An 18,779-nucleotide genomic window follows, 5' to 3' on the forward strand; every position below is an offset into this window, starting at 1 on the left:
TGGTGTTGAATGCCGAGCTGTAGTCGATGAACAGCATTCTCACATAGGTATTCCTCTTGTCCAGATGGGTTAGGGCAGTGTGCAGTGTGGTTGAGATTGCATCGTCTGTGGACCTATTTGGGCGGTAAGCAAATTGGAGTGGGTCAAGGGTGTCAGGTAGGGTGGAGGTGATATGGTCCTTGACTAGTCTCTCAAAGCACTTCATGATGACGGATGTGAGTGCTACGGGGCGGTAGTCGTTTAGCTCAGTTACCTTAGCTTTCTTGGGAACAGGAACAATGGTGGCCCTCTTGAAGCATGTGGGAACAGCAGACTGGTATAGGGATTGATTGAATATGTCCGTAAACACACCGGCCAGCTGGTCTGCGCATGCTCTGAGGGCGCGGCTGGGGATGCCGTCTGGGCCTGCAGCCTTGCGAGGGTTAACACGTTTAAATGTCTTACTCACTTCGGCTGCAGTGAAGGAGAGACCGCATGTTTCCGTTGCAGGCCGTGTCAGTGGCACTGTATTGTCCTCAAAGCGGGCAAAAAGTTATTTAGTCTGCCTGGGAGCAAGACATCCTGGTCCGTGACTGGGCTGGGTTTCTTCCTGTAGTCCGTGATTGACTGTAGACCCTGCCACATACCTCTTGTGTCTGAGCCGTTGAATTGAGATTCTACTTTGTCTCTGTACTGGCGCTTAGCTTGTTTGATAGCCTTGCGGAGGGAATAGCTGCACTGTTTGTATTCAGTCATGTTACCAGACACCTTGCCCTGATTAAAAGCAGTGGTTCGTGCCTTCAGTTTCACACGAATGCTGCCATCAATCCACGGTTTCTGGTTAGGGAATGTTTTAATCGTTGCTATGGGAACGACATCTTCAACGCACGTTCTAATGAACTCGCACACCGTATCAGCGTATTCGTCAATGTTGTTGTCTGACGCAATACGAAACATCTCCCAGTCCACGTGATGGAAGCAGTCTTGGAGTGTGGAGTCAGCTTGGTCGGACCAGCGTTGGACAGACCTCAGCGTGGGAGCTTCTTGTTTTAGTTTCTGTCTGTAGGCAGGGATCAACAAAATGGAGTCGTGGTCAGCTTTTCCGAAAGGGGGCGGGGCAGGGCCTTATATGCGTCGCGGAAGTTAGAGTAACAATGATCCAGGGTCTTTCCACCCCTGGTTGCGCAATCGATATGCTGATAAAATTTAGGGAGTCTTGTTTTCAGATTAGCCTTGTTAAAATCCCCAGCTACAATGAATGCAGCCTCCGGATAAATCGTTTCCAGTTTGCAGAGAGTTAAATAAAGTTCGTTCAGAGCCATCGATGTGTCTGCTTGGGGGGGATATATACGGCTGTGATTATAATCGAAGAGAATTCTCTTGGTAGATAATGCGGTCTACATTTGATTGTGAGGAATTCTAAATCAGGTGAACAGAAGGATTTGAGTTCCTGTATGTTTCTTTCATCACACCATGTCACGTTAGTCATAAGGCATACGCCCCCGCCCGTCTTCTTACCAGAAAGATGTTTGTTTCTGTCGGCGCGATGCGTGGAGAAACCCGCTGGCTGCACCGCTTCGGATTGCGTCTCTCCAGTGAGCCATGTTTCCGTGAAGCAAAGAACGTTACAATCTCTGATGTCCCTCTGGAATGCTACCCTTGCTCGGATTTCATCAACCTTGTTGTCAAGAGACTGGACATTGGCAAGAAGAATGCTAGGGAGTGGTGCACGATGTGCCCGTCTCCGGAGTCTGACCAGAAGACCGCTTCGTTTCCCTCTTTTTCTGAGTCGCTTTTTTTTTTTTTTTGGTCGCTGCATGTGATCCACTCGGTTACACTGGTTGTAGGGCAGAACACAGGATCCGCATCGCGAAAAACATATTCTTGGTCGTACTGATGGTGAGTTGACGCTGATCTTATATTCAGTAGTTCTTCTCGGCTGTATGTAAAGAAACCTAAGATGACCTGGGGTACTAGTGTAAGAAATAACACGTAAAAAAACAAAAAACTGCATAGTTTCCTAGGAACGCGAAGCGAGGCGGCCATCTCTGTCGGCGCCGGAAGTACGTGATGAAGTACGTGGCATGAAGTCCCTTCATGATGTTGGTCCCATGCCAATAAACCAGGGGAGGTTTCATAAGGGGCTGTGGATTCCAAAATAAAAGCATAGTCTCAAACAAAACACATTATATTTTATTATTTGTTAAACAAAAGCTCTTTCTCTGCGCAATTGTATTATAACAATATTTTTTGAGCATACAATATAGCTCAGTATTTGTTTTACACACACACACACACACACACACACACACACACACACACACACACACACACACACACACACACACACACACACACACACACACACACACACACACACACACACACACACACACACACAGAAAGTATTCAGACCCCTTGACTTTTCCACATTTTGTTACCTGTTACAGCCTTATTCTGAAATGGATGAAATACATAGTTGTCCTCATCTTTCTACACACAACACCCCAGAATGACAATGCAAAAACAGGTTTTTAGAAATGTTTGCAAATGTATTTAAAATAAAATATTAGAAATTCCTTATTTACATAAGTATTCAGACCCTTTGCTATGAGACTCCTGTTTCCATTGATCATCCATGATGTTTCTACAACTGGATTGGAGGCCACTTGTGGTGAATTCTATTGATTGGACATGATTTGGAAAGGCACACACCTGTTTATATAAGGTCCCACAGTTGACAGTACATGTCAGAGCAAAAACCAAGCCATGAGGTCAAAGGAATTGTCCGTAGAGCTCCGAGACAGGATTGTGTTGAGGCATAGATCTGGAGAAGGGTACCAAAACATGTCTGCAACATTGAAGGTCCCCAAGAACAAAATGTCCTCCATCATTCTTAAATGGAAGAAGTTTGAAACCACCAAGACTCTTCCTAGAGCTGGCTGCCTGGCCAAACTGAGCAATAGGGGAAGAAGGGCCTTGGTCAGGGAGGTGAACAAGAACCTGATGGTCACTCGAACAGAGCTCCAGAGTTTGTCTTTGGAGATAGGAGAACCTTCCAGAAAGAATACCATCTCTGCAGCACTCCACCAATCAGGCCTTTATGGTAGAGTGGCCAGATGGAAGCCAGTCCTCAGAGAAAAAAAAGGCACATGACAGCCCGCTATGAGTTTGCCAAAAGGTACCTAAAGGACTCCCAGACCATGAGAAACAAGATTCTCTGGGGATGTTTTTCAGTGGCAGGGACTGGGAGACTAGTCAGGATCGAGGAAATGATGAACGGAGCAAAGTACAGAGAGATCCTTGGTGAAGCCAGAGCTCAGATCAACACATGTTGGTGTAAGTAATCATGTCACTTTCCCATTTAATAAATCATCTCTCACAGAAGTCTCTGGGGCATATTCATATTACCGCAACAGCAAATATTTTTTTCCAAGGGAAACTTCCAAATGGGCAAATAGGTCCTACTATACCTGTAGCCTACACAAGGAGCACAATAAACAATTCTGTAATGATATAGGCCAAGGAGAATGGGGCTCCAACAAAGAGGCCTAGGCCAATCGTCGGGAGAAAAGCCTTGCCATCTAGCCTATAACACAGTGCTTCTGCTTTCTCAAAGTGCCAACCTTGGAACATCTCTCTAATCCCAGCCTGGTTTTAATCTCAGCCCGGTCCGTGGAGGGGGAGGATAGAGGCTTGCAGGAATGATCTATAACTCCTACACAAGTGTACGTTGTCATCGTTCTCAGCCGGGCCTCAAGAAACCATCATCTTTCCCACCTACTCCCGTCAACGGCCTGAAAAAGCAATCCAGTCCCCCTGCCTTCCAATCTCTCACACAACCACCTCATCCCAACATACACACCATCATCTCATCAGACATCCCACTCATTGCTCACTGACATCCATGCAGGTAATTACTCCATTGCAGGCAAATGACAATGAGCTGCAGACATCTTAGATTGCCTTGTTTAAGTATGTATGACTGATCGGACTGTCTGACCAATGGACCTTGACAATGGAATTCATAGTTTTCTCGTCAGGGCTGGGGGCTTTAATGCTGGTGCTTTCCAAAGACGTGCTAGTTTGATATGGCCTGTCTTACAACATAACAGCTAAACGCATGAATGGACATTTAACCAAAGCACGCCGACCATTATCTTCTAATATACTATGTTAAATATGCATTTCATTCATAAACTGCTTATATTTACTGAACCAAAGCTTTTGTTCAGACTCACGTTCTACTATTCAGAGAAGGCATTGGCATTTCAATGTGCTCCATAACACAGGGCTTTGGTAGATATACACACATTTGAGATCCCTTTTTCCCTGTGAGCTAGTGTGATAACGGCATTGTGAGACCTACACATGCACAGTTTAATTTACTGCATTATTCCTATTGATTTTGGTATCATTGTTAGAGCCCTCCACCTGCAGAGAAGGAATAGCCACCAGTAAATATGGCCTTACTAGTATGAAGGATAATATGAAGTTACCTCCATAAAGTCCTATAGGAACAATTTGTGTCAGGCTGGGAATGATGTAATGTGAACACGTTTAAACCCATGTCATAGTCCTCACATTACATACAGGTTACATGCCATAGTCCTCACATTACATGTAGTAGTTCTTTCATACGGTTTCCCATTATTTGGCATTAAAAAAAGAAAACTGAGGTCTATAAAAATCTCCCTACCGCGAATGCTTAGGACAGTCTTATTCGGAAGTCGTTGAGACCGATGGTGACAATGTCCTTGTGAGGAATGTAGACATAACCACCCTTCAGGTTCACTGTCCTGGTTCTCACCAGATCCAATGCATCTTGGAAAGGGGACCTTGAAAAAAAAAACAGGGAAGGGGGTGAGGTTATACATTCAACTTGCTCATTCCGATATTTTGCCTCCCCAAAAAATATTTGTTCTTTTTACACTGGGATGCACTTGAATGTCCTCTAATAGAATGTTGTCATGTTTGTAGAAAATAATACCAAAAAAAATGTATAACTCACTTTGTAGAAGTCTTGGTCTTCAAGCGTGATCGTGCTGACAGCAAAGCTGGAGTTAATGAGTTTGTCCATCAGGTTCTTCTTCTCCTCAACACTCATCTAGACATTAGAAAAAAGGTGGTAGGCATTCAGTGACAGAAAGACACATATTGACACTTGACTGTATCGCTAACAATGTAATGTTGTTGCATTCGCAGAAGTGAGATGAAGACTGTACAGTACACTTGCCCATCAATCGTGTCCTCTTAGGCCTAAACAAATGAAAGACATTGTAGATCATCGACAGACTGGGGGCACACTGTCTGACAGGTAGGTGTCCCCGGTCTGTCGATGACCTATCTGACTGGTATGTGTCTAAATCAATAAAGTAAGGTGTAAACACATGGTAAGGTGAGTGATTGTGAAGAGCTGGGTCATACTCATTAGTCCCTCCCGGGTTCAGTCAGTTTTGACCATTGTGGGATATCTTGCACTGAAGACCCGGAATGCATCAGAGCCTTTATAAATCACAGAACATCAGGTGTTAACACTAATTAGAGGTAAACACAGTTAACCTTAAGGGTAGACAGTTAGAACCCTGCCGCCCAGCTCCAAGTCATAACCGTTAACAAAGAACGGCTGCCAGCTATGTAGAACCTGCGGCCATAACAAACGCTTCACCACCTGCCACTCAAATAATTGTATCCAGGGACTGTTTGGGAAAATGTTTTACCGATCTCCTTCTGGGCATGCAGGTGATCAACACCTTCTCCTGGCCTTTCACAGTGAAAAAATCTATTTTAGTTGACAACTAACCGCCATGAGTAATTGGGGTGGGTGGAGGTCACCTCCCTCGTTGCCTTATTGCATTACTAAAAACAGTGTTCACTCAATGGTCCTGTCAAATAAAACGAAAAGGAAAATGTTCTATACACTACTGTAAATTCATCCCATTCAAGTTCAATTGATTTATCTTTTACAAGTATTCATTTATCGCAATTAGCTGCAACAAATCTTATGAAATGCACCTTTGAAGTAAAATAATGAGATTACACTTCAAACAAACCCATTGCAAAAACAACCCTCCTCACAGCAGACAATTTCAGACAGTTATACTATTGCGAGCTGACACCACCATCTGCTGGCAGGTCTGAAACAATACCATAAATATAGAATGTCCAAACAGCGTCATGACCAGGGGTGTATTCATTATTCGGATTCTGTTGCAAAACGTTTTGCTTTTAACGTTTTTACTTTTAAAATGTTTTTGAATAGAAATCAAATCAATTTTGCACAACCGCAAACACTTGTTGCATTCACCAATGGAGGACACCGATATCCCACCAATGGATGAACCAATTGCTTGCTTATGCCAATTCCCGTAATTATATTGGTGTCAGATGTGTTTTGCTCACATTTGCGAGTAAAATGTGTATTTCCCTCCCAACAACAATATAAAGACTCACCCTTTCATACTGAAGATTATTGCGATGTAGAAAATAGTATTTGCATTTGGAAAGCAGGTCATTGAAACGATAACTGAAAAGGTAAATCTCTTGCTGGTATAACGGATGTGAAATAACTAGCTAGTTAGCGATGGTGCGCGCTAAACTTGAAGTAGTGGTTCCCCTTGCTCTGCAAGGGCCGATGCTTCGTGGGAGTCAGTTGTTGATGTGTGCAGAGGGTCCCTGGTTCGCGCCCGGGTATGGGCGAGGGGACGGTCTAAAGCTATACTGTTACACTGGATAAAGCACCATCTGAGATGTTCTCCATAAGATTTTTTAAAATAACATTGTTTGTTCAATTTACAAAATAAGGGCCCGATTACGACATAGGAATGTATGGCTTTCGTACGCACTTCTCCGTATTTGGTATTCAGACGTACCTTATTCAGTCGCGTAACGCACTCTGCAGGTGTGGCTAAATGCACGCTCTTAATACATTTAATTCAACCCGCTAAAAACCCTCCTACTTGCTGGACAACATATTTTCTCGTGGAGTTTTCATACAATAGTGTTTTCAGAAAATGTAACTTAAGTCATCCCTTTAAATACGGTGTACCTTTAAGTTAGAATTTTGACGACAATAGAATATAGTAAGAGAAGGGTTCCGAGTTTTAGGGATCAATGAAATACCTGACGAAGATCCGCACGTAGAAAGAAAATGGTGGTTTGATTCATCCTGAAAATTGACACATTCAGTTCTTCAACCCATGGTAATGTTGGAAGATTAGTGTACATATAATTCAAATAGGGAGAACCGTGTACAATAGTAGGCTGGCTATACCCTCCGTCTTTTGCCTGCACTAACCAGGGAGCTGTGTGATGACACGGTCAAGTATTGCGCTAAGAGTTGTGTTCAAATTGTTACAGCTTGGCCTACGCTCCCCTCCATAATGATTTAATTAGCCTACATGTCTTTTTTTATATATATTATCAAGTGTTAGTAATAATCCTCAGCAACAACCACACTGCCATGACTGAATTTCTAGATGAAGCAAATTAAGTAGTAATATTGAATAGTATTGTAGGCTATACCAACTGAAGGGACCCAACAGTAAATTGGCAGCTGAATATATGTAGTTACTCTGCCTACTGACGGTCGATACTGATAGTGGCTAATAACAAGATAGAAATAGCATACAGAAAGTCGGGGTAGCCTATAATTAAGATGTCAAAGAGTTCCCATCACTGCAAGTTAAAAGCCTGTACAATTTCAATTCTACATAATGGCACAGCATTTCATAAACATTCATGTGTGAAAGATATGCTTCAGTTTGCTGCCATATGACTGGTTACACATTTGTCTCAGCCGATAAGGTAAAATAGATGTAAAACAAGTGTCATTTATATTTACAATTCCCTTATCCAAACAGATGACTCATTTACCTAGCTCTTATCAAGTTGTAAATTACAGTGTAAAGAGTGGTGTTATTTCTATTGGAACAAAAATAAGTAGATGCTTTTTCTACTTGGATCCGGTAGGTTCACTAGACCTTTTTCCTGGTTTGCTCGTAGACCTTATTCCTGGATTGCTCGTAGACCTTATTCCTGGATTGCTCGTAGACCTTATTCCTGGATTGCTCGTAGACCTTATTCCTGGATTGCTCGTAGACCTTATTCCTGGATTGCTCGTAGACCTTATTCCTGGTTTGCTCGTAGACCTTATTCCTGGTTTGCTCGTAGACCTTATTCCTGGTTTGCTCGTAGACCTTATTCCTGGTTTGCTCGTAGACCTTATTCCTGGTTTGCTCGTAGACCTTATTCCTGGTTTGCTCGTAGACCTTATTCCTGGTTTGCTCGTAGACCTTATTCCTGGTTTGCTCGTAGACCTTATTCCTGGTTTACTCACACGTAAAGGTGGTGGAATTATCAGGGAATTAAGTCAAGGTCAGAATAGATCTCTGCTACACCTTCATTTATTAGATCTCCAACCCAAACAAATAGTGGGTGGATATCATGCCATTCTCATGCTTAATTTCGAGGTCAGAATCGGCCCCTAAGACAATTGTTATTTTGTCACTAATAATTTGGTACAAACCTATTTGGAGAAAGGGACATGTTTATTGAAAAGGCTGTCCGTTACATTTGGCAGTATGCAAGCCGGAGAACGAAGTGGGAGATGTGGTCCTTTCATCGCTTCTCGTATTCACTGGGCCCAATTTGAAGCTTCATGTCATGTTTAACGGGCTTTAAAACCTCTTAGGGCTGCAGCCCTGTACAGGGATCAACATCAGCGGAAATCAGCGGAAATTTCAGAGTGACAACTAATAGTACTCGATACAACTCAAACTTTCATTAAAACACACATGCAGGGTACTCAATTAAACCTACACTCGTTGTGAATCTAGCCAACATGTCAGATTTTTAAAATGCTTTTCGGCGAAAGCTATTATCTGATAGCATGCAACGCCCAAAATACCCAAAGGGGACGTAAACAGAATAATTAGCGTAGCCGGCGCTACACAAAACGCAGAAATAAAATATAAAACATTCATTACCTTTGACGAGCTTCTTTGTTGGCACTCCTATATGGCCCATAAACATCACAATTGGGTCTTTTTTTCAATTAAATCCGTCCATGTATACCCAAAATGTCCATTTATGAAGCCCGTCTGATCAGGAAAAAACTGCTTTCAAAAACGCAACGTCATTTTTTTAAATTAAAAAAGTTGCCTATAAACTTTGACAAAACACTTCAAACTACTTTTGTAATCCAACTTTAGGTATTAGTAAACGTTAATAATCGATCAAATTGATCACGGGGCGATCTGTATTCGATAGCAGCAAGTCTTGAAATCATGGTCCATATTCTCCCTTTCATAACTTCCTCTGGTGTACCCGAAGACAGGAAGTGCCTATTCCTCATCTAACCAAGGATAAACTTCAACTCAAATGCCAGTACTGGCGACATCATCTGTAAGCATTGTAAACTGGACGCTATCTATTTTCCCTTGCCATAGACAATACAGAGACTGGCGGAGGGATATTTTTTTTGTGTTTTTTGTGAACAGTTTTCCTTGGGATTTTGCCTCCTACACACGTTCTGTTATAGTCACAGACGTGATTTAACCAGTTTTACAGACTTCAGAATGTGTTCTATGCACACATACTAATCATATGCATATACTATATTCCTGGCATGAGTAGCAGGACGTTGAAATTTTGCGCGATTTTTAACAAAAAGCTGCAAAAATTCGCAGATTTATTAAAATAAAGAATCTCAACGTCTCAAAAGAAACCATTACAACATGAAGCTCTTACTTACCACCAGCAATTCACCAGTGTTTTCAATTTTCCTTTGATGAACGATTTAAGTCAATACAGAATATGAATATCTTCTTTGGGTATTTATTATGGAATTCTTAATGTTTCGATTTGAATTATATTGATCGCCATTTTGTACTCATAGCCTCTATTTTGTAAGGAAAGTTCAAATTTGAGAACTCTGCATCCAGTTTCTTGGTATATTGTTCAGATGTTTTCACATAGCTCAATCAATGGTTTTCGACCCATGGTATGTATGTTACCAAGGTAAATACAGATTCAGGTTGGATATTAAACGGATATTCTGTAGTTTTCCTTTCCTTAGGGACCGTCAACATAGTGACAAATCTCTTTTTTCTAATTTCAATAGCTCTTTAATTAACCATAACTTTTAAAACGGGGTTTAGCTAACCCAATGGCATAGACACACATTGCACACACTTTGTTTTTGTCGAATTACATTTTGCACCATTTAAAAAAAAATGTAAACGTCAATAGCTCCTTGGACATGTGACCTACTGACTTCAAACAAGGTTCAGAATGAACACTGTGGGCCTACACATTGCACACCCTTTAGTTTGTCAATTTTCGCCTCACACAATTTTCTTTCTATGTTTTTCAATGTTTCTAATTTCAATATCTCCTTATGTGACCTACTGACCTCAAACAAGGTGCAGAATGTCCACTGACTACCCTTCTATATTTTACACAAATCTCACACGATTTTACATTAATTTTGTAAACTTTAGAATTCTATAGCTCCTTGGTTATGTGACCTACTGACCTCAAACAATGTTCATCATGTACACTCAGTGGGCCTACACATTGCACACCCTTTAGTTTGTCCATTTTCATCTCACACAGTTTTACATTGAACTTTGTAAACATTCTAATTTCAATAGCTCTTTTGGTCATGTGACCTACTGGACTCAAAGAAGGTTCAGAATGTCCACTGACTGTCTTTCTATATTTCACACTCTTTAGATTGTCCATTGTCATCTAACATGTTTTTTACATTATTTATTAAAACTTTCTAAATTCAATAGCTCCTTGGTCATGTGACCTACTGGACTCAAACAAGGTTCAGAATGTATAATCAGTGGGCCTACACATTGCACACCATTTAGTTTGTCCATTTTCATCTCACATGATTTTACATACATTTTGTAACATTCTAATTTCAATAGCTTTTTGGTCATGTGACCTACTGGACTCAAAGAAGGTTCAGTGTGTAGTACACTGACTACCCTTCTATATTTCACACTCTTCAGTTTGTCCATTGTCATCTAACACGTTTTTTAATATTATTTATTAATGCTTGACTCTAGTCTGACACTGTGAAGAGACATGAGAGGTGTAGAATAAGTGGGAGGCCTCGGCCACCGGTGAAATACCACTACTCTTCTCATTTTTCGTGCTCCGGGGACAGTGGCAGGTGCGGATTTTGACTGTGGCGGTACACCTGTCAAACAGTAACGCAGGTGTCCTAAGGCGAGCTCAGGGAGGACAGAAACCTCCCGTGGAGCAGAAGGGCAAAAGCTCGCTTGATCTTGATTTTCAGTATGAATACAGGCCGTGAAAGCAGGGCCTCACGATCCTTGTGGAAAAGTTACCACAATGATAACTGGCTTGTGGCGGCCAAGCGTTCATTGCGACGTCGCTTTTTGATCCTTTGATGTCGGCTCTTCCTAGCATTGTGAAGCAGAAATCACCAAGCGTTGGATTGTTCACCCACTAATAGGGAACGTGAGTTTTACCCTACTGATGATGTGTTGTTGCAATAGTAATCCTGCTCAGTACGAGAGGAATCGCAGGTTCAGACATTTGTTGTATTTGCTTGGCTGAGGAGCCAATGGTGTGAAGCTACCATCTGTGGGATTATGACTGAATGCCTCATCAAGTCAGAATCCCCCTAAACGTAATGATACCGTAGCGCCGTGGATCTTCGGTTGGCCCGGGATAGCCTGCCTCTTTTGGCAGGTGAGTAGAGCCGTTTGTGGCGGGGTCGGGGTGTGGCCGGATTAATTGTTGCCTCTCTCCTGATGCGAACCGCATGTTTGTGGGGAAGCTGGTACTAAATCACTCGTAGACAACCTGATTCTGGGTCAAGGTTTCGTACGTAACAGAGTAGCTCACTCGCTGCGATCTATTGAAAGTCAGCCCTCGATCCAAGCTTTTGTCGAGGACAGAAGGCGTCTTCCTCCACCATCCTCCTTCTTTACTTACGGGTTACCAGGTGCACGGAGAATGGCCAGGGGCCAGAGGCCAGACACAGAGTGTGAGAGAGCCCAGGCAGGTGGGTAGAAGGCATAAGACATTGGGCTATGGATAGGTAGGGGGCTAGGTGGTGGTCGCCCATCCGCCCAGGCACATCCTCTGGTGGGACTGTGAGTCAGGTTGGGACTGGCTGTGGAAGTCAAAAGGTCACCAGGTGCGCGAAGAGACTTCCCCCCAAAGTGTGTGGGGGGGGGGGGCTCAGAGTCCGAACAGGGGCGGCCGGACTCAGGGGCAGGTTGGGTTGGGGATTTAGTCTCTGAGCAGATAAAAGCGGGCGGATCACCAGGTGCACAGAGCTTATTTCAGGTTACCAGATGCACAAGGAGGTCTCCATCAAATCTGGGGGTACTCTGAGTCCAAGCAGGGGCGGCCAGACTCGGGGGCTGGGGCAGCACTCAGGCCATGGAGGTTGGAGTGCGGACTTAGTCTGTGAGCAGGAAAAAGTGGGCGGGTCACCAGGTGCACAGAGCCTGTTTCGAATTACCAGGTGCACAGAGCCTGTTTCGATTTGTGTGAGATGAAAATGGACCATGTGCAATGTGTATGCCCACTGGGTGTACATTCTGAACGTTGTTTGAGGTCAGTAGGTCACATGACCATGGAGCTATTGAAATTTGAATGTAAAAAAAGTTTGTTCTGTGTTAACACTCTCTAACTAATTCAACAAAACAAAATGCTGCTCACATTTCCACATGTTTATTAGCTTTGCAAAGCAAATCAAATTGTGAAAATAAGACCTGTGCTATGTTGTGCTCAATTTTTCCAACATCGTGACACTTATTTTGGAGTCTGTAGCTCAAGTGGTTTGGAAGATATTGAGGTTTGAAAGTGCGAATATCCATTGAATATCCAACATGAAACTGTCTTTACCTTGGTTGTAATGTTATGTATACAAAGGTGACTATCAGACAAATGTTATGGTCAGTAACAATACACGTTTAAACCAGCAGTAAGTAACTGAAGCTAGCTAGACAACTTACGTTTCAGCCTTTCCACAAGGAAGGTCTGAAACTCGGAGATAGGAATGTTTTTGATGGGAGGCTGACCATAGAACTGAAGACAATGTCCATACAGCTGCTCGGTCTGAGAGTTGCCAATCAGTTAATTTCTTCTGCTGCCGAACTGCATGGTTCCTGACGATGAGGCAATGCATCTCAAATTGCATTAATATGATCTAGCTAACAAAATTATCTTATTGGCTATTAAGTAAGAGAGCCTCTATGACAGTTGATCAAAATAAAAACAAACACTGCCTTCATAACATTGACTGGCTAGCGTTAGCAAGCTACTGGTAACTACACGTGCAATATGAACAGGTTTTAGGTTTATATTTCAGATTTCACAAGTTAAACAATTCCAACAACTTACTGGTATCTCGCTTTACCAGTGGTGATTTTAGCATGTAAATCTTGGTGGGATAAAATAAAAGTGTGATGCATGCCAGCAAAGCCCCTACACAACACTAAACAATACATTATTGCACTATAACTGTGACAAACTGTGCCCACAAACTGTTAGGAGCTACATAAAGTTGTCCCAACACCTTACCATTGTTACACCTGGCTATCAGCGGAGACTTGTCTGGCAGCGAAACAGTTCATTCAGCCTCATTTACTACCTTTTAAAAAAACAAAGATAAAATGGCTGACTTGCTTAAACTAATGTGGTTTCTACTGACAACTGACAACACACAGGTGGATTGTATTTATCATCATTAGTCATTTAGGTCAACATTGGATCATTCAGAGATCCTCACTGAACTTCTGGAGAGAGTTTGCTGCACTGAAAGTAAAGGGGCTGAATAATTTTGCACGCCCAATTTTTCAGTTTTTGATTTGTTAAAAAAAGTTTGAAATATCCAATAAATGTCGTTCCACTTAATGATTGTGTCCCACTTGTTGTTGATTCTTCACAAAGAAATACAGTTTTATACCTTTATGTTTGAAGCCTGAAATGTGGCAAAAGGTCGCAAAGTTCAAGGGGGCCGAATACTTTCGCAAGGCACTGTACAATTCGGAGTTAAATGAAAGTTAACAGTTGTTTTGAGTGCCGCACAAATCATGCTTCATTGACAGCATGGCCAATGTTGAATGTTTATAATTTTAAACTAGGAAAAGAGACCCTTAAACTTAGACTTGGGATCACACCGCCACTCCACTGAATAGTAAGCTAATTGTAACGCCCGGGGTGTAGTGGCGGAAGAAGTCAGGCGCAGGAAGCAGAGAGTTCAGAGTAGCGCTACTTTTAATGCACCACAACAGTGAAACGACGCCAACCCAAACAAATGCCCCAAACACGGGGAACTTAAACAGTCCAGCAAAATACAAACACACAGACAACCATGACCTACAGCCGTGTACACACGTACACTGAAAATAATCCCGCACAACCAGCAGGCGGGCGGGCTGGCTGGTAAATAAAGCCCAACCAATTAGCCTAAACTAAACACAGGTGCAACTAATAAACAGAAAAGGGGGAAAAGGGATCAGTGGCAGCTAGTAGACCGGTGATGACGACCGCCGAGCGCCACCCGAACAGGAAGGGGAGCCACCTTCAGTAGGAGTCGTGACACTAATGATTGCTTTGTAATGCTTGCAATTAGCCACTGATTATTTCCAAAACACCCATTGTTGAATTTGCAATTTCCAACTTGTTGTGTAATGTTTATGTCCAATGGCCGATGAGCACCAATACGTTTTATCTATATTTCTCTTAATTATTTAACTTTATATGATAAGGATTTAAAAGGATTTTCCAGTAGATTGTTGACTTGATTCATGATGATGACTGCTAGCTAAGATTTTGAAAGTATGATGTTGACATAATCAGTACAATCATAGCTACTGTAGATATAATGTGATTTGATATTATTTTATCTGTGGCCAATGACTTTGAGCCTTCTTGGATGGGCACCTCTAATGTAACTCTGGCAGCACCCAAAGGGCTTGAAATTTCAAGCTCTACCCTTAGAGTTGGCAGTGACGTAGTGTCCCAAAGAGTGACAGAACACTGAGCCAATCATGGCTCAACGCTCTGTATTTTCTGCTGGCTTGCCCCACCACCACAGAAAGCACTGAGCTAGGCTGAAACACCTGCATTTTGGAGCTGCCTTACTAAATCCAACTCCCACTCAAAAAACATAAAATATCCCGGTGAGTGGCCAAAATATAGGAATGGATCTTTATGGGATATGTTAGTGCAGGCTGGGCAACATCAGGATAAGGAGGGGAATTTCCCAAGAGTTTAGGGGCAACTCAAGTTTTCTGTGGCCCACTACAATAGGAGGATGGCAAACGGAGAGAGAGTGGAGAGACCAAGGCTTGTCTATTCCATGCAAAACGATGTAGCCTTCTGTTTTTGCTGCAAACGTTTTTCACACGAGTGTAGATCTGTGCTGGTCAGGGATGTAACCAGGGACTGGAAGAATCTGTGCCATCTCCTCAGCTCGCATGATAAGTCACATGACCACCTAGATGGTTTCCAGAGGTGGAAGGAGCTGGAGATCAGGCTGGTGTCCAAGCAAACAGATGATTTGATGTCAGGGCCATGGATAGCTCCCGAGAGAAAACATTGCTGACTGCAATGCAGCAGCACAGCAGAGGAAAGAGGCAACTCTAGGTGGAGACGAAGTAAATAAATTGTTGAAACTGATGATGGCCCATGGACAACCAAATTCGATATGTAAATAAACTACATTGGTTAAGGCTGGGTCATTGACATAAAGCTTATTTTACACTGCTCCAGCGAAACGAGGCCCGCCCTGCATTTATGAAAGCACTTGTTACCAAAGCTCAATTTAACTTACTCTGTTTTACAGTTCTACAGAAATATTAAAATATATGTTAAATATGTTATACAAAAGTGTTATTTGTATTGTAATTGTAACAATTATGGGCTCGTGCCATGTGTGATAACAGGTGGGATATTATTAATAAGAAACTGGTTTTCCTGCTATAGGTAGTAGGTTGCATAGTGATAGCAACATGGTAATTCTCCCATGCAGGTGTTAAATGTAATTGGGGCTTATTTCTTAAACTTCAAAAAAATAAGTGGTAAACCCACCTGTTTGACACAACACAATTATCCTATCCATAGATGTCGATATAGCCAAATACTCTGATACCGTCACATGCACTGATTAAATACCTCCGTGTCTGGGAAGGGCTTGGTGTGTTTGACTTAAACCAGGGCTCAAATTGAGTGAGGGTATCGGGTACCCATTGTTAAAGAAGAGGGCAAAAGGGAGATCTATTGTTTGCTTTATATTTTTAAATAAATACATAAAACATGTCCAGATTATATCAAGAGTTCTATTACAATGCTTAACACTGCGATGCCTTATGGTAGAAACAAGGTCTAAAAGGCCCACGAAAGACGTGAATCCAATGCATATGAGGATATATTGATTCCTCTCTATGACAATCTAAAGCTAAACTGCAGCCTATAATATTCGAGGAGATAAAAAAAATGTTTTTGCTTTGCTAATTCAGCTTTTCTCTTTCTGAAAAGAGAAGATGTTTGTTTAAACCCAGGCAGCTTTTAGGGAAGCACCTCTGTTTGTGGGTTATACAATGGACGAGTAGCCAGCAGTTGAAGCTTACAGTTTTCTGCATCAGTAGAGCCTCTGTCTGGGTGGAAGGTCACTTTTGAAAGTGCCATGCTTAGATTCATAAGGATGTCTGAGATGTAATTATTTTTGTCTCCCCTAGAGCGGCAGAACTTCCAGGGCATTGGGGATTTTATCAATGTAATTAGTTTGGAAATATTAGGCTATGTTATTGACATTGATCTGATTATTTAGCCTACTAACTAGATGTGTTAAAAATGGTTTAATTTGTTGCATAGGCCTATTAATTGGGCTCAGCAAAAAATAAGCATTCTCTCACTGTCAACTGTGTTTATTTTCAGAAAACTTAAAATGTATAAATATTTGTCTGAACATAACAAGATTGACAAATGAGACGTGAAACTGAACAAGTTCTACAGACATGTGACTAACAGAAATTGAATAATGTGTCCCTGAACAAAGTTGGGGGGCTCAAAATCAAAAGTAACAGTCAGTATCTGGTGTGGCCACCAGCTGCATTAAGTACTACAGTGCATCTCCTCATGGACTGCACCAGATTTGCCAGTTCTTTGCTGTGTGATGTTACACCACTCTTCCACCAAGGCACCTGCAAGTTCCTAGATATTTCTGTGGGTATGGCCCTAGCCCTCACCCTTTGATCCAACAGGTCCCAGACGTGCTTAATGGGAGTGAGATCCGCAATCTTTGCTGGCCATGGCAGAACACTGACATTCATGTACATTCATGCATGAAGGCTATCAAACAAGCTAAGCGCCAGTACAAAGACAAAGTAGAATCTCAATTCAACGGCTCAGACACAAGAGGCATGTGGCAGGGTCTACAGTCAATCACGGACTACAGGAAGAAACCCAGCCCAGTCACGGACCAGGATGTCTTGCTCCCAGGCAGACTAAATAACTTTTTTGCCCGCTTTGAGGACAATACAGTGCCACTGACACGGCCTGCAACGAAAACATGCGGTCTCTCCTTCACTGCAGCCGAAGTGAGTAAGACATTTAAACGTGTTAACCCTCGCAAGGCTGCAGGCCCAGACGGCATCCCCAGCCGCGCCCTCAGAGCATGCGCAGATCAGCTGGCCGGTGTGTTTACGGACATATTCAATCAATCCCTATACCGGTCTGCTGTTCCCACATGCTTCAAGAGGGCCACCATTGTTCCTGTTCCCAAGAAAGCTAAGGTAACTGAGCTAAACGACTACCGCCCGTAGCACTCACATCCGTCATCATGAAGTGCTTTGAGAGACTAGTCAAGGACCATATCACCTCCACCCTACCTGACACCCTAGACCCACTCCAATTTGCTTACCGCCCAAATAGGTCCACAGACGATGCAATCTCAACCACACTGCACACTGCCCTAACCCATCTGGACAAGAGGAATACCTATGTGAGAATGCTGTTCATCGACTACAGCTCGGCATTCAACACCATAGTACCCTCCAAGCTCGTCATCAAGCTCGAGACCCTGGGTCTCGACCCCGCCCTGTGCAACTGGGTTCTGGACTTCCTGACGGGCCGCCCCCAGGTGGTGAGGGTAGGCAACAACATCTCCTCCCCGCTGATCCTCAACACTGGGGCCCCACAAGGGTGCGTTCTGAGCCCTCTCCTGTACTCCCTGTTCACCCACGACTGCGTGGCCATGCACGCCTCCAACTCAATCATCAAGTTTGCGGACGACACAACAGTGGTAGGCTTGATTACCAACAACGACGAGACGGCCTACAGGGAGGAGGTGAGGGCCCTCGGAGTGTGGTGTCAGGAAAATAACCTCACACTCAACGTCAACAAAACTAAGGAGATGATTGTGGACTTCAGGAAACAGCAGAGGGAACACCCCCCATCCACATCGATGGAACAGTAGTGGAGAGGGTAGCAAGTTTTAAGTTCCTCGGCATACACATCACAGACAAACTGAATTGGTCCACTCACACAGACAGCATCGTGAGGAAGGCGCAGCAGCGCCTCTTCAACCTCAGGAGGCTGAAGAAATTTGGCTTGTCACCAAAAGCACTCACAAACTTCTACAGATGCACAATCGAGAGCATCCTGGCGGGCTGTATCACCGCCTGGTATGGCAACTGCACCGCCCTCAACCGTAAGGCTCTCCAGAGGGTAGTGAGGTCTGCACAACGCATCACCGGGGCAAACTACCTGCCCTCCAGGACACCTACACCACCCGATGC

The 18,779-nt window shown here is 43.1% G+C and overlaps 1 pseudogene; it reads right to left on the reverse strand.

Annotated features, from left to right (window-relative positions):
- The window catches only part of LOC112236315, a 110,255-nt pseudogene extending 97,118 nt beyond the window's left edge, over positions 1-13,137 (reverse strand).
- Positions 13,138-18,779: the final 5,642 nt, after the last annotated feature.

The sequence above is a fragment of the Oncorhynchus tshawytscha genome, linkage group LG25 (assembly GCF_018296145.1).
Source record: "Oncorhynchus tshawytscha isolate Ot180627B linkage group LG25, Otsh_v2.0, whole genome shotgun sequence".
NCBI classification, from domain to species: domain Eukaryota; kingdom Metazoa; phylum Chordata; class Actinopteri; order Salmoniformes; family Salmonidae; genus Oncorhynchus; species Oncorhynchus tshawytscha.